This window comes from Curcuma longa, chromosome 8, assembly GCF_044706935.1.
Source record: "Curcuma longa cultivar G26 ecotype Majalengka, Jawa Barat chromosome 8, ITB_CL_G26_1.1, whole genome shotgun sequence".
NCBI classification, from domain to species: domain Eukaryota; kingdom Viridiplantae; phylum Streptophyta; class Magnoliopsida; order Zingiberales; family Zingiberaceae; genus Curcuma; species Curcuma longa.
This window is the reverse complement of record NC_133868.1, coordinates 4,962,549-4,978,519: the sequence shown is the minus strand read 5'-3', so window position 1 is coordinate 4,978,519 and position 15,971 is coordinate 4,962,549. Positions and strand designations below refer to the sequence as shown.

General features: G+C 37.3%; 2 pseudogenes; one reads left to right on the top strand and one right to left on the bottom strand.

The window, feature by feature from the left end:
• The first annotated feature begins 2,665 nt into the window (after nt 1-2,665).
• On the top strand, nt 2,666-8,063 carry LOC141833885 (uncharacterized; annotated as a pseudogene).
• A 3,996-nt stretch (nt 8,064-12,059) lies between these two features.
• LOC141834119 (uncharacterized) lies at nt 12,060-13,509 on the bottom strand (annotated as a pseudogene).
• Between the last annotated feature and the right edge of the window lie 2,462 nt (nt 13,510-15,971).

Here is a 15,971-nt window from a genome sequence, read left to right as displayed (position 1 = left end):
ATTACTTCTCGTTAACTGCTAAACTTCAACACTTGTATGCATTTGCCACAATAACTTGCCACATGAGGTGGCATCATGAGCATATGCACGGAGAAGGTATAATGTGTCATCCTTGTGACTCCCCTGCATGGAAACAACTTGATACAATATTTCCCTCCTTTACGATGGAACCATATAATGTGAGATTGAGACTTTCTACAGATAGATTTCAACTATTTGATCAGTCGGGACAACAATATTCATCTTAATCAGTTATATTAATACCATATAATTTACCGCCATGAATGTGCATGAAAGACAAATTTATGTTTCTGACTATGCTTATTCCAGGTCCAACGAATCCGAAAGAGAAGATAGATATTTTCTTGCAACCTCTGATTACCGAGTTGAATGAATTATTGAATGTAGGATCAGAGACTTATAATGTTGCAAGTAAAATCAATTTTATCTTGCATGCTACTTTATTATGGATGATTAGTGATTTTCTAGCATACTCAATGTCGTCGGGATAGAGTACAGCTGGTAAGTTAGCATGCCCACATTGCATGACAAAGTCTGATGCATTTTCATTACCTTACAGTGGAAAGGTATTTTGATTTGATAATCACCGTAAATTTTTACTAGTTGAACACCTTTTTAGGAGATAAGAGAAATTTTCTAAAGAATGTTATAGTCAAAAAACTTCCGCCAACAATCAAGTTAGGTGCAGAAATCATTGACCAAATAGACAGCTATGAATTTCTACCAATATATGAGCATAATTCTGATAAGATAAATAAATATATTGTTAGGATGTGCAAATGTGGTTGGAAGAAAAAAAATATTTTCTGAGAGTTATCATATTGGAAATATTTATTAATTCAACATAATTTAAATGTGATATATGTTGAGAACATTTTTTTTTATAATATCTTTAATATAGTGATGAATGTTCCTGAAAGAATTAAAGACACCGTAAAATCACATGAGAAATTAAAAGGACTGATTAACAGACCTGAGTTACATCAAAATGAAGTAACAAATCAATTTCCAAAGGCTTACTATACATTAGACAAAGAAGGTAAGTAAGAGTCGGGCAGTTGCTTATTTGGTTGAAGAAGCAACTTCTTTCTGCTTATATTATTTTGCTGATGATGTCATAATTAAATATCGCAAGTATCTTAAAAATTTTGATTGACTTAATGATGCTTTCTATTTTCAAGTTTCTTGGTAAGCCAATTCGTGCACCTATTTTGAGATTGTTAAATCAACAAGACTATTATACTGCAAGAATATGTATACTCCTGAATTGTGAAAATGTCAAATCATATATAAGGTGAGTTGATTGATATAATTAACTATTAATCCCTTTTTATTTGTTTGGTATCTCAATTGTCTTAAATTTACCTTTCATCCATCACAGTTTTTACGAACAACAACTTCAGTATCAAAATTCATCAATTAGTGCAAGTGAGATAGAGGAAACGTTAGAGATGGAATTTGCATTGTGGTTTCAAATCTATGTAAGTTACTGAATAAATAATTTTCCATATATCAGTATCAAATTTTGACCTAATTTATATCATACTTACTATTATATGTGAATAATCATAGAATATCAAATATGGAAGATGAAAGAATAATCAATCTTGCATCTGAACCCCTCCATAAAATCACTACAAAAAAAAACTGCATTCTGCGACGAATTTTGCGACGAATTTCTTTAAAAAAATTCGTTGCAAAAGAGTTTGCGACGAATTTGGCGACGAATTTAAATTCGTCGCAATTAGGTCATCGCAAAATGCTCCGACGAAAAATCCAATTTCGTCGCACAATTCTGCAACGAATTTTTAAATTCGTCGCAGAATTCGTCGCCAATTGGCGACGAACTTATTCGTCGCAAATTGGCGACGAATTAAATTCGTCGCCAATTGGCGACGATTTTGGTTTGTCGCCAATTGGCGACGAACTTATTCGTCGCCAATTGGCGACGAATTATAATTCGTCGCCAATTGGCGACGAATTATAATTCGTCGCCAATTAGCGACGATTTTGGTTTGTCGCCAATTGGCAACGAATTTTATTCGTCGCCAATTGGCGACGAATCTTATTCGTCGCCAATTGGCAACGAATATAAATTCGTCGCCAATTGGCGACGAATTCTGCGACGAATTTGAAAATTTGTCGCAAAACTTTGACGCATAGTAACTTACGATAGAATTGCGACGAGCCTATTTTCGTCGCAAAATTCGTTGCAAATTTGCGACGAAAATGATTTTCGTTGCAAATTTCGTCGCCGACTAAAATTTTTTTTCTAATGCTCATTTTATTTATTGGTTATCCTGTATATACATTTACATATCGATCCAATCAGATCGATTTATAACATACAAACCTGTCATATACAATCCATAACAACATATATAAACATCCATATATAACAACACATAAATAACAAACAATACATATCAACATCCATACAAAAATACAATTCATACAAAGATCCATATCAAAATCCATAATGCATGCATCCAAATGATACAATCCATACAAAGATCCACAATAGACATGTGTATATGTCTATTAGTCTAGCTAACATGATATACAATCATAACAATCCAGTAAATCCATACAAAGTACTGATATAAATATATCGGAAGACGAAGAAAAGAAAGCATGAAACATCATGGGCATGTGTGCTCTCCGAAGACTCTACATCCTGGAGAAGGGATTGCACCTGAAGGTGAGGGGGCTGCACCTGAAGGAGTGGGACCTGCATCACCATGACTACTGCTACTGCGTCGACCACGTCGCGACTGTAAGAAAACATATTAGGAAGTATATTAGAAAATATAAAATTATTTGCATAATGAAAATGCTTAATTAAAAACTTACCATCATGGATGTCTGTAAAGGGTGTATCCAAATAAAATACACAACCAAGTCAGGAGAAATGATCTATAAGAGAAAAAGTACAATTAAAATATTATAAATCTATTTAATAAATTAAAATTTACATATATTAATTCAAACTAAAATTAACAAATTAATTTGCATATCTAGTAAAATATCTCCCTAAATACTTTCGTCAACGTAAATTTGTCAACCTGCAAAAACAACATTAACAAATTAATCACCATCAATACCACATTAACCCCATCACAATCGAACATCAATACAACATTAATAATTAATCAACATTAATCAACACCAATACAACATTAACAATTAATCAATATTAATCAATATACAACATTAAATTAATGTTAATCTAGGACAAAATCATGTAGTTCCTTGTGTGGATTGCAATACCACTTGGTGCTGTAATGGCCTGAACCTCCCCTTAGCCTAGCTATGATCAGAAAGCTCCATAAGCTCTGACACATAATAGTTTCTCTTCTGTCTATAGCTTAGTTTTTCAGCAACACAAACAGATCATACTTGCTGGATTTAATCAGCATCTACAAGTTGAAATTGATACAACCCTCCCATTTTTATTGATCCTTGATCTCTTTTCTACAAATGTTCGACCTTGCCCGTTATTAACACAAGACTCCTGGATACCTTACCCCACCAGCCTCATGGAAATCTGATTGAATTCTGGTTTCCTAAACTTAATTTCAAAGTCTGAAATCAAAGGAAATCTTGATTTGAGCAATGATGAGTTAAACTCGTCATCGCATCTCATTTAGCACCGAAGTCACAGCGCCGGCCAGAGGGCCAGCAGCAGCGTGGCCAGCGGCCAGCAGCCAGCAGCCGCGCAGCAAGAGCGTAGGTTGCACTTCGCTGGCCAGTGCGGCCCAGCGCGGGCCAGCGCGGCCCAGGCGCGCCGGCCAGCGCCGGCCAGCGCGGCCAATGCGGCCAGCGCCGGCCAGCGCGGCCAGCCAGCAGCAGAGGCCGGCCGGTGGCGGCGATGGAGCTGTCCGACGGCCAAAAGAGGAAAACGCCGAATGAGAAAAAAAAGAGAAAGGAAGAAGCTTACCACACGATCCGGCAATATCCGGTCGGAAACATCAAGGTTTTTAGGGTGGAGGCAGCGGAGGAATCGCGTGGAGGCCGGCCGGTGGCAGCAAGGGTTTCGGCGGAGAAAAATCGCGGCAGCGCAGCAAAAATCGCGAAGGAAGGAGAAAGGGGATTGGGGGAGAAGTTAAGTTAGGGCATTTGGCAACGAAACCGAGTTCGTTGCCAAAGTCGTCGCCAAATTGGCGACGAATTCTACGTTTCGTCGCCAAATTGGCGACGAAATCAACTTTTCGTCGCCAATTGAAAAAATTTGAGCAAAAAATTATCCCGGGCAAAATTTTCGGGATAATTTTTGCAACGAAAATTTTTTCATCGCAGATTTCCTAATGGCTTAATCGATCAGATGATCGATTACGACTCTATATAATCGATCAGATGATCGATTAAATGTCGTAAATTCGTAAGCTTGGCCTGTAATCGATCAACTAATCGATTAAATGTCGTAAATTCCCGTAATCGATCAAGCGATCGATTACGATCGATGGATTCTGTCGAAATCTGATTTTTTACAGAATGTTCGCGAATCGATTCGGTGATCGATTACATATTTGCAACGAAAATTATTTTCGTCGCAGATTTGCGACGAATAAGTTCGTCGCAGAGTTGCGACGAAAATCATTTTCGTTGCTAATTGGCAACGAACATATTTTTCGTTGCCAATTGGCAACGAATTTGGCAACGAATTTATTTTCGTCGCCAACCTCCTAAACATCCCACTCCACACCCTAAACCCACAAATGCCTTTTCTATTAATTTTATACAAATCTTGATTATTATCTCCTTTACTAATAGCGTATATATCGTTCAGTATACAACCAGTTAGAAACTTAATTTATTATTTACGAACATTGATTCAGAAAAGATAACACAATTCATCTGGTGTCCATTTCTTAACTATCTTGTCAAATGAAAGAAGGAGCTGAAATGCGAAATTTGGTAATGTTATCCTATTTTTTAAAAATATTTTACTTTATTTGACAACTTTGTTATGATGTCTTTATAATGGGTTAGTTAAAAAATATAAGAGAATTAATTTTGACCACAAACAACGGCGGGTAATTTTTAGTCAAAATTAGCAACGAAAATAATTTTCGTTGCTAAAGTCGTTGCTAATCTGCAACGAAAATGAAGTTCGTCGCAAATTGGCGACGAATTTGGCGACGAAAATGATTTTCGTCGCCAATCTGCAACGAAAATGAAGTTCGTCGCAAATTGGCGACGAAATTATTCGTCGCAGTTTGGCGACAAACAATATTTTCGTTGCCAATTTGCAACGAATTACAGTTTCGTTGCCAATTGGCAACGAATTTTGCGACGAAAATTATTTCGTCGCCAACTTAACTATAAATTTTTCCCGCCATCGTTAAAACATGATAAGTCTTCAAAACAGTTTCGGATTTATGGTCATCATTCACTCTAAACATCCGTGAAATCTCCTGAAATCGATTCATATCCAGAAATAATTTCACAATAAACAAACATAATCTATAAATAGAATTGAAGCTTTTGGAGATCTAAATCCAAGATTAGTATGCAACCATTCTTTTCCTATATTGGCAAAGACAAATATTAAAACCATATATGGATATAATTCCCATTTCGACAAACTGCCTACAACATGAAAGATATGAAAAAAAGCTAAAAAAATATATTTTCGCTATGACCAGGCCATTTATCTTAAAAATTGTCGACATTTTGGCGACGAATTTATTTTCGTCGCCAAATTTGTTGCCAATTGGCAACGAAAAGTTTTTTGGTCGCCAATCTGCAACGAAAATGCTATTTCGTTGCCAAATAGCGACGAATTTGGCGACGAAATTTAATTCGTTGCCAAATGTCAACTAAGCTACCCAATCATGTCTAAAATGCATTTTCCATTATTTTTTAACGAATCTTGGCTATCATCTCCTCTACTAATAGCGTATATACCGTTCAGTATATAACCAGTTAGATTTCCTATCTTATATAGCAAAATAGGCTAAGATGTGTCAATACGTCATTTCTTGGATTGTAGCACTCGACTGACCCCAATCTCTTCAGAAACAACAAATAATCAAATCTGGTACGACATTGTAAAAGAAAAAGATTGTCCATGTGTGTATGTGTTATTCCATTAAGTGTCAGTTATAAATTAAGATATATATTGGGATTCATAATGAACGATCGGTTTGGAGGCGAAAAATAGTCAAATTTGGCGACGAATTTATTTTCGTCGCCAAAATCGTCGCCAATCGGCGACGAATTACTTTTCGTCGCCGATTGGCGACGAACAAATTCGTCGCCGATTGGCGACGATTATTTTTCGTCGCCATCGGCGACGAACTATGATTCGTCGCCAATCGGCGACGAATTTGTTCGTCGCCAATCGGCGACGAATTTGTTCGTCGCCAATCGGCGACGAAAAGTAATTCGTCGCCGATTGGCGACGAATTAAATATTCGTCGCCAATATTGTTATATTTTGCGACGAACAGTTTTTTTGTCGCCAATCTGCGACGAACTTGTTATTCGTTGGAAATTTTCCGACGACTTTTGCAACGAAAATATTTTTTGCAACGAATTTTGCGACGAAAATAATTCGTTGCTAATTTTGCAATGGATTATTTTTCGTTGCTAATTTCGACACAAATTTGCGACGAATCTGTATTTCGTTGGAAAATTAGTTGCAATTTTGCAACGAATTTTTTTCGTTGCAAATTTTCGTTGCTAAATCAGTGTTTTTTTGTAGTGAGTCCAGATGACCATCGAGTAGCAGCTTACATATCTAGTAAATTTAAAGAAAGAGTGCATCTTTCTGGTACTACATGGAGACATGTAAACGAGAGCATGAGAGATTTTTACTACCAGGAGTTTTTAGTAAGTCATTTTTATTATTAGGAGGTTTATTTGTTTATACTAATTTGTAAACATTTTTTGCAAAAAAAAATATCTGAGAGTTAGGGCACGATGAGGCATTTAAAGAAACATGGAATAATGTCTGTGTCAAATTGGACAAGGATCTGCTATACAAATGCAGAAAAAATGGCATAAGACCATCTTTTATCCCAGATGATGCTTAGAATGCATGACAAGTCATCTGGGCTACAGAAAAATGGCAATCAAATTCAACGATAGCTCAGGCCAACATAAGCACCAAGCTAGGTGGCTCTAGCATCGGATCCACAAAACATACAACTGGATCTTGTTCGATCATCGAGCATGTCATAGACTTGGTGAGTTTACAATTAATATATTTATATTAGAATTATTTAATTATCAATAAAAATTCAACGATAGCTCAAGCCAACAGAAACACCAAGTTAGGTGGCTCTAGCATCGGATCCACAAAGCATACAACTGGATCTTGTTCGATCGTTGAGCATGCCATAGACTTAGTGAGTTTGCAATTAATATATTTATATCAAAATTATTTAATTATCAATGAATTTATTTTGATTTAATTGTTTTATTTAATATTTAGGAACACGAACTACAACGACCTCCTACTTGTTGAGAGATTTTTATCAAGACACACAAGTCAAAGGATGACATATTTGTCGATCCACGATTGAAGGCATTAGACATAAGAATTTAAAATTTAAACTTATTTAACTATTAACAATGTTTAACTTTTTTAAATTTTATATCTTATATGAATTTATTTTTAAATAGGATGAAATGACTGCTAGAGTTGCACAGGTGTTTGAGCCTGATAAAGAGGGAAGTGAGATGCAGACTCTCTCCACTGACCAGGTAAATGAGATATATTATAATGTGGTCGGTGGAAGAAAAAAGATCTCCACCCTCTACGATCTTGGATCTCAAGCGAGAGTCATTTATGATCGTATGATAGCCCCTAGAGTTAGGGGGCATCCCAGTAAATCATCTACTAGGGTAGAAGCCCTAGAGCAAGAAAATCAATCGTTGAAAAATCGACTCTATACATTAGAGCAAGAATTTTAAGATTCCCGCCAAGCCCAGTTGAGATACAAGGAAATTAGATAGGAAATACAGAAATTCATGGCTCGCATGAGTCAAACACCGCATGGATTTGACTCTCAGAAGACTCAGGATCCTAATTAGTAGATGCATGAGAGCTAGGTATGTTAATATTTTTAACTTTTTTTTTTGTTTATCACTTGTGAACATACAAATTAAATTTATTAGTTTCATAATAGATACATATCTAATTGTGTTATATTTTTCATGACAATTATATAATTATATATATATATATATATATAGGATCGAGTAAGAGCGCTAGAGGGGGTGAATAGCGTTGTTTCACGTTTTCACTTCTTTTAAAATTTCTTGTGTAAAACACAACTATACGATGTCAGAAAGTGTAGCGGAAAGAATAAATGTGAACAAGTTAGTTTTTACTTGGTTCATAGTCACAGATTGCTACTCCAAGGCCCACGATCTGTGATCATTTCGATGGATAATTCACTATAATAACTCCTCTTTTACGAGAAAGAGTTTGTCGCTTTTATAAACATGTTAGGATCGATAAACTTATACCATCCTAAGAATCTTAAGCACAAAAAGTGATACAGAGATTACCAACTGAGAGTAGTAATAGCCTTGTCGGTGCAACTCCTCTACGTTATGACAGCGTTCTAAATCGAAGATTTGCACTAGAGGTCATCATAGAAGTGTCTTGAATTGTTGTTAGGGTTCCCCCTAGCAGCTGCTTATAAAACTTTATCCGGACGTCTAGAAGTCCTTCCAGGTGCATCCACGTCAATCCGTCGATCCACCTTTGACACTGACTCAGCATCTTCTGGGCACCTGTATCTCTTCTGGACGCTTGGATACTAACGTGGAGGTTGCCGGATCAACTTTGACTCCGCAATGCCTTATCCAAATCTGGACGCTTGGAACCTCTCCAAGCGCCTAGAGACTGAGGTGTCCCGACCACTAGGACTTTGCTATCTCATCCCTCTCGCTAGCCCGTTTAGTTGACGTCCAATCGCCTGGATACCATGCAGGCGCTTGTACCGTCTGGTTGCCTAGATCGTCCGATCGCCTAGATCCAAATAAAGGTGCCTAGAACACAAAGTTTCAACCTCTCCTTTGTTGCATTACAAGTTAGTTCAAACTCAAAGATAACAGGAAGGATAATAGTTTTTGCAAACTGTTTAGTCTTGACTTAAGATTTTCAGTGAAATCCTAGGTCAGACCGACGCCTATTGTTTTCCTTACCAGAAATGCATCCTTACCCATTCTACTCGGGAGAATTTACCTTTTGCCAACCAGGTCTTCCAGATCTGTTGAACTTTTGCTCAGCTTTGATCCTCAGCCTCCAAGTCTTCCACTGCTAGATGTCATGTCTTTCAAATCTACTTAGACTTTTCGTCTTGTGCTCTGATCTATCAAGACTTCCTACTCAGTTCTCCTGACCAAGACTTCCTTATCCAGTCCTCCAAATCAGGTCTTCTGTCTAATCCTCTAGATCAGGTCTTTCTTTGCTTAGCTGCAGCTAGGACTTTTCTATGCTACCTGCACATTCAATTCAGCTTATTAGATCACTTCTCAAACTTAACTTAAACCCTTAGTCATTATCAAAACTCATGTTTGATTATCTGATGCTCCCTGCACCAATATATATATATATATATATATATATATATATATATATATATATATATATATATATATATATATATATATATATATATATATACTACTCGTTGGATATATTATTGTATTGGATTTAATATGTTGGGATTAATTTTAAAAATTTATTGGATTGATTTTATATGTTGAAATGTATCATTTTTAATGCATGTTATTTTATCTGTGTAGATGTGGATTTGTGAATATATGGATGTGTTTGTGTTTAATGCATTGTATTGTTTGTGTTTGAATTTTGTTTAGATGTGGAGATGTGGATTTATGAATATATGGATGTGTAGATGTGGATTTGTGAATATATAGATGTGTAAGTTATGAATTGTATAAATTGTATCGTTTGTGTTTGTGTTGATACATAGGATGTGTGAATTGTAGATTATATGAATTGTATTGTTTGTATTTGTGTGGATAAGTAGGATGTGTAAATTGTATTGTGAAAATTATCATTTGTGATGATGTATCGTATGTATATATAAATGTAAATAAAAAAAATGCGAAAATGAGAAGGTGCTGTCAATATTGAAAAGGAATTTAGCAATGAAATTAAAATTTTGTCACTAGATCTAAGATAGAACAGTGCTTTTCATTTACGATTTTAATGACGAAATTTTTATTTCCGTCACTGAATAACGATGACATATAAAATTTCGTCGTTAATATTAAATGCCCGTCATTAAATATTAGCAACAGTTATTTAAATATTTATAGTTAATTAGCGACGGAATATATTTTGTCGTTAAATGACGTCAAGGATTGATTATTTAATAACGAAAAATAGCAATCGCTAATCAATCATTATTGATCATTAGTGACGGAATTTTTCTTCGCTAATTGATAATATTCTTGTAATGCCTGTTTCCATCAAATTTTTAATCTCAGCCTCGGTTAATCCTTAATGACAAATAAAAATAAAATAAAATCCAATACATCCCCACTGGATTCCTCCTTCCCAGCACATCAAATACCAATATTTGTTTGCGCATACTCCAAGTTGCTTAAATACATAAAATTAGGAGCATTGACGCCGTAAAATTAGGAAACATGCTTCATTTAGCGCTGACACAATGATATCGCGTCATTTGCAACTGAACGATGGCTTTTCCCTGACAAAAGTTTTACGTTCAATTTGCCAATTTATTATTATTATTTAGTATATTCATTAAATACATATAAATTATTTTATCTACATAATAGTATAAATTATTTTATCATATTATTTTTTTTATTGGCCAGTTCAAGTGATAATATACTAAGTTTCCATATCATGAAATGATGGTTCTTTTCATAACTAACCTTGTCGGCCACAACTACAAGGATCTCCTCTCCTAAACAAAAAAATTACTTGAAACCTTAATATTTTTTAATTAAATATTAAATTTTTAAAAAATATATTTTATATAAAATATTATTAATATATTTAATTTTATTAATAAAATTTAGAAGAATAATTCAATGTATTATAAAAGATTATTTTCATAACTAAAAATTATAACCACTGGTCACATTAAAATTAGAAGAAAAAAATTCTCTTAAACTTTCAAATATAATATATTAAAAAATATATTTATTTATTTAATTAATATTTTTAATCGATTAAATAAAATTAAATTTGATCAATAAAATATTAAAAATATTAATTAGATTTGACGATAAATTATCAATTTACTTCGATAAATTTTCAATTAATATATATTTTAATTTCAATTTTTTAATAATTAATTAATTTTGATAGATTTTCAATCAAATTTATCTAATAAAAATATTTAATTAGTAATGTTAGGGGTCTTACCATATATAGGCTATGCCTTGTGCCGGCCCTGCCGGCCAGCAATTACAACATCTCCTAATTAGGATTGACAAAAGTTAACACAATCTAATCCATTATTTTGTACATTTAAATCATAAACGATTTGACTCAGAAATTTTTAGCATTTGCATTCGGAATATTTTTCTACTTTTCACTATTTTGCAATGTAAATTTATGATCAATTAAAAATATTTCATTGGTCGATGAAAATTTAAAAGTTTTTTTTACTCCTAGATAATCAAAAAATACTTGCTCATACGAATACACATTTAATTTCTCATCAACTGTGCATGAGTATCTAGAATAATAAAAAGATCATTTTCTCGATTTATCCTGGTGATCGGTAAAAAACTTCCATGAAACTGCATGCACTTCCTGATTTATCTTAATAGTGGTTGATAAAAATTTTTCGTAAGACCAAACTATTCACCCTCAGATATAGTTAACTGAGATTTATCATTTTTTTATATATAAAAAAGATCCACCTACATATCAAACAAATATCAACAAACAACATCACCAACAAAAAAAAATAATCAAAACCGCCAACAAAAGGACTTAAACAACGTGAGCAACTCAACTAGTGATAATAACCGACAAAGAAAGAAAGATTATTCATAGAGGACTGATTTAATAAAATTTCAAACAAAATTTCCACTACGCTCTTTACTTAAAATATCTTTTAATATCTTAAATCATCAAAATAACCCTCGCTTATTAATACAATTGACATCCCATCCTTAACAATATTAATAACTAAAGGGAGAAATTACAAAATTGTAAAAGTACTTTCATAATTTCAAAATTTTGATGGATAATTGGTAAATTAGAAAGTTTTGAATGGGCGAAATGAAATTTGCCAAGTTTTATTTTGGACTCGGGAATAATTAAGATACTTCCGAAGGCTGCAGGGCCTTGACGACGGCGTCCACGTGGCTGATCGCGGCGACGCTCGTGACCGTCGGATACGTGGCCGCCACGTTCGGGTGGAAAACTACCCGCCCCGTGCTATCGTACGCCACCTGCCCCCCTGTCACCGCCGGGTACGGCTCCGCCGCCGTCTGCGACGCCGCCGTTGCGTAGAAGCCCCCCGGCGACGCTGGGATGATGTACATGGTGAGATCGGCGGTTGGGACAAAGGATGCGTACCTGGCGACTAGACGCCCCACCGCCGGTGTGCTCCACCCAGCAGTACGGAGCTGACGGAGGCGGAGACAGAGCCGGCTTCTCTGGAAATCGTGGAACTTGGTGCTCGCGAGGCGGAGGATTGGCTGCTATCTTCTTCATCTTTTGGATCTCCTCAGAGGAGAACGCGACGGTTGCGGCGGTGAAATCGAGGGAAGTGTCGTTCTGCTGCTGTTGATGCCGATCAGCCTTAGCCAGACTAGGGTTCGCCGGAGCCTCGCGAGGAAGACTGTCAAACACCATAAGCGGCGGCGCAATTTCTTTGGTAGTAACCTTCACGGCAGGTGGAGGAACGAAGTCCTGATCGAAACCGAAAAGGAAGTCAGCGCTGGGCGGAGTTTTTTGGACGGCGTGGAGGGCGTCGAGGAGGGCGGCGGAGGGGCGCGGGGGAAAGGGGCGGACGGGGAAGAGAAAGAGGCGCAACCTAGGCGCGGCCGGCTTGATCTGCTGGAGGCGGTCGTACTCGGCCATCAAGTGTTCGAGGTCGTCGTCCTCGGCGATGGAGATGAGGACGTCGAGATCCTCGCCGGGGAGCTGGTACTTGAGTGAGAGGGGAGCGGCGGCGGGGGAAGGGAGGAGGGAGGCGAGCTTGGCGAGGAGGGCGGGCAGGCGGGTGGAGCGGTCGAGGGCGACGATCCTGGACTCACCGCCGACGTAGGAGAGGCGGGTGGCGTCGTGGGGGCAGGGCTGGATGCGGCCGCCGTAGCTGACCATGAGCTTGACGCGGGCGGGGGAAGGAGGATGCGGAGGAGGAGAGGCGGCGTCGGAGGCGGGGGAGAGGTGGTGGTCGCGGCGGAGAGAGGGCGTGGAAGAGGTGGCGGAGGAGTCGGCGGCCGCGGAGTCCATCGCGAGCGGTACTAATGCGAGTTCCGCAAGTTCTCCTTTTATGCGGAGGCGGCGAGATGAGCTGGCGGAGGGCGCGGCGCGGAGTGAGGAGGAAGAAGTGAAGGGCGGAATGTTTGAGGACACGCTCTTTCACGCTTGACTAGACCGAACTTTTGCCTTTTGGCTCTACAATCACTGACAGAAAATCATCCGTTTCGTTTACTTCGAGGGACGGAATTTTTTGAGGAAATTTAATCCCCTATTTTTTTAAAAATGTTTGAAATTATTATTTTATCTTCCAACACATAATAAAATATATTATAAATTAATTTGTAAAAGAATTTAAGTTTTAAGTTTTAAAATTGCTGAAGAAATGTACAAAAATTAAACTCGATAAGAAAATCACTATAAAAAAATAATCATTTTAAAGTCAATCAATGTTACTAAAAATATCTATTAAAAAAAAGAAGATTATATAAGGATCAACCAAAGAGGGAGGATGATTTTTTTTACCGACCACCAGGGTATCATACGCACAGATGTAATTTTTCTTGCCCATTATTAATTTCTCTTTCTTTCTTTTGAGCATTTCTTTTCCTTGTATTTCCGTGAACTTTATCTTTCAACATGGTGTTGACTTGACCATTGAAGGGGTCGTGCTGACAACGTCGACCCCCCACTAACACGCTTAAACTCACAGACCACCAGAAACATGCAGGAGGATTGAAGTTTCCACCCCAAAAGCCAAGGGAGAGGAGGAGCCCGAGTAGGCAAAAAAACACCATCAAATTGCCACAGTATGTGGGAAAAGATACAAAAAGTCATGGTTAGTACCAGAAGAACAGTGGTGGAATATCAATCTAAGGAGTTGATTGAACCATAATGTCCATCCTTGCTTGTTGTTATCACAGCTACCAAGGATTTGATTTCACAAGAGCGGCTCTCTCGCATGGTCACCACTATAGTTGAAGAAGCCTTACAACAAGGCCAAACCCCTCGCGTTGAAGAAGAAGAGGAACCAACCCTAGGTGAGGGATCACCTATAGTCGAGCCTGCGATACAAAGCTCGCAGGGAGCTACTTTGATCCACAATCTTAAAAGACTCATCAGTAAAATCGAGCTGAATCGCTACGTGCTAGAAGGGTAACTGCTTGGCAAATGTCAATTTTGTAAAGTATTCCGAAGGAAGAACTACCTAGGCACTTCTAACCTTCCCTTGCATCAATGAGTATAGTAGCACTACCGACCTCGAGGATCACTTGTGTCACTTTGAAAATTTTAAAAATTCAACATTGCTATACCAATATTCTAAGTAGAGTTGTCAATTTGGATTATGCACGTCAGATTGATCCGCCCAAATAAACAATTTAAGTGGATTGAGTAAAATTTTATCAACCCATTTTAAAACGAATCTAGGCGGGCTGACCCACCTAGGCCCGCAACTCACGTAGGTCGACCTGTGGTGGGCGTGGGTTAGTCCGCAGGTTAAGAAAAGTTTTCTTTCAAAATTTAAAACTAAAGTGGAAAATTCAATGGGTTTGTGGGTTTCGATTGATCCGCGGGTTGAGAAAAAAATCTTTCAAACTTTAAAATTAAAGTGGAAAACTCAATAAGCTTCTAGGCTTGACCCATTAATCCGCAATCAATATTTAAAATTTTCAATATTATCTATATTTTTTTATTTTTGATAGGCTCGTGGGCTAACCCGCAACCCGCACACAACCTGTATTGAGTTGGATTGGAGATTTATCAATGCATCAGGACAATGGGTTGGCCCACCTCTGCCATATGATGGGTTTTTGATAGGTCAGTCTGCCCGATCATGAGTTGGCGTATTTGATAACACTAATTTTGAGAGGATCAAGTGTTGAGCCTTCCTCACCATGCTATTAGATCTGCTCAGCAATTGTTCAACATGTTGAGGCCCGGATCCATACAATTCTTCGATGACTTCACTGTACTGTTTTTACGTCACTTCTCTAGCTCTAAAAGGCATCCACCTACCCCTCTTAGCCTCTTTAATTTCAAGCAAAGAATGTAGGAATCCCTACGTGCCTACCTATATCGAGTCACTAGAGTCGTGCTAGAGATACCCTTGATTGTGCTTGAGATTCTAATGAGTGTCTTTACCCAAGGACTACGGGAATGAGACTTTTTTTGCTCTTTGTCAAAAAGCTCCCATGCGACTACAATGAGTTTCTCGCATGAGATGACAAGCATATCAACATTTGAGGAGGCTTAGAGAGCTAGACATGAATAGTGAGTTTGAGCAAGGCATTGAATCCAATCCTGAGAAGACGGAAGTTTGTATTCACGTGTATGATCGAAGGATTTTTGATATAAATAATAGTTATTTGAGTACCTTTGTTGTTTAGGTAATATAAGAAAACGACAGTAAAGATTGAAGATGAAGCCTTAAGGCCTTACTAAATTTACCCACTTGAGTGGGGAGTCAAATATCCTTTATGTTTCTTGCCCTTGAATATTCACAGATTTAACCCAACTCGAGCTCAAAAAGTAGCAAATCTTGAGGCGCA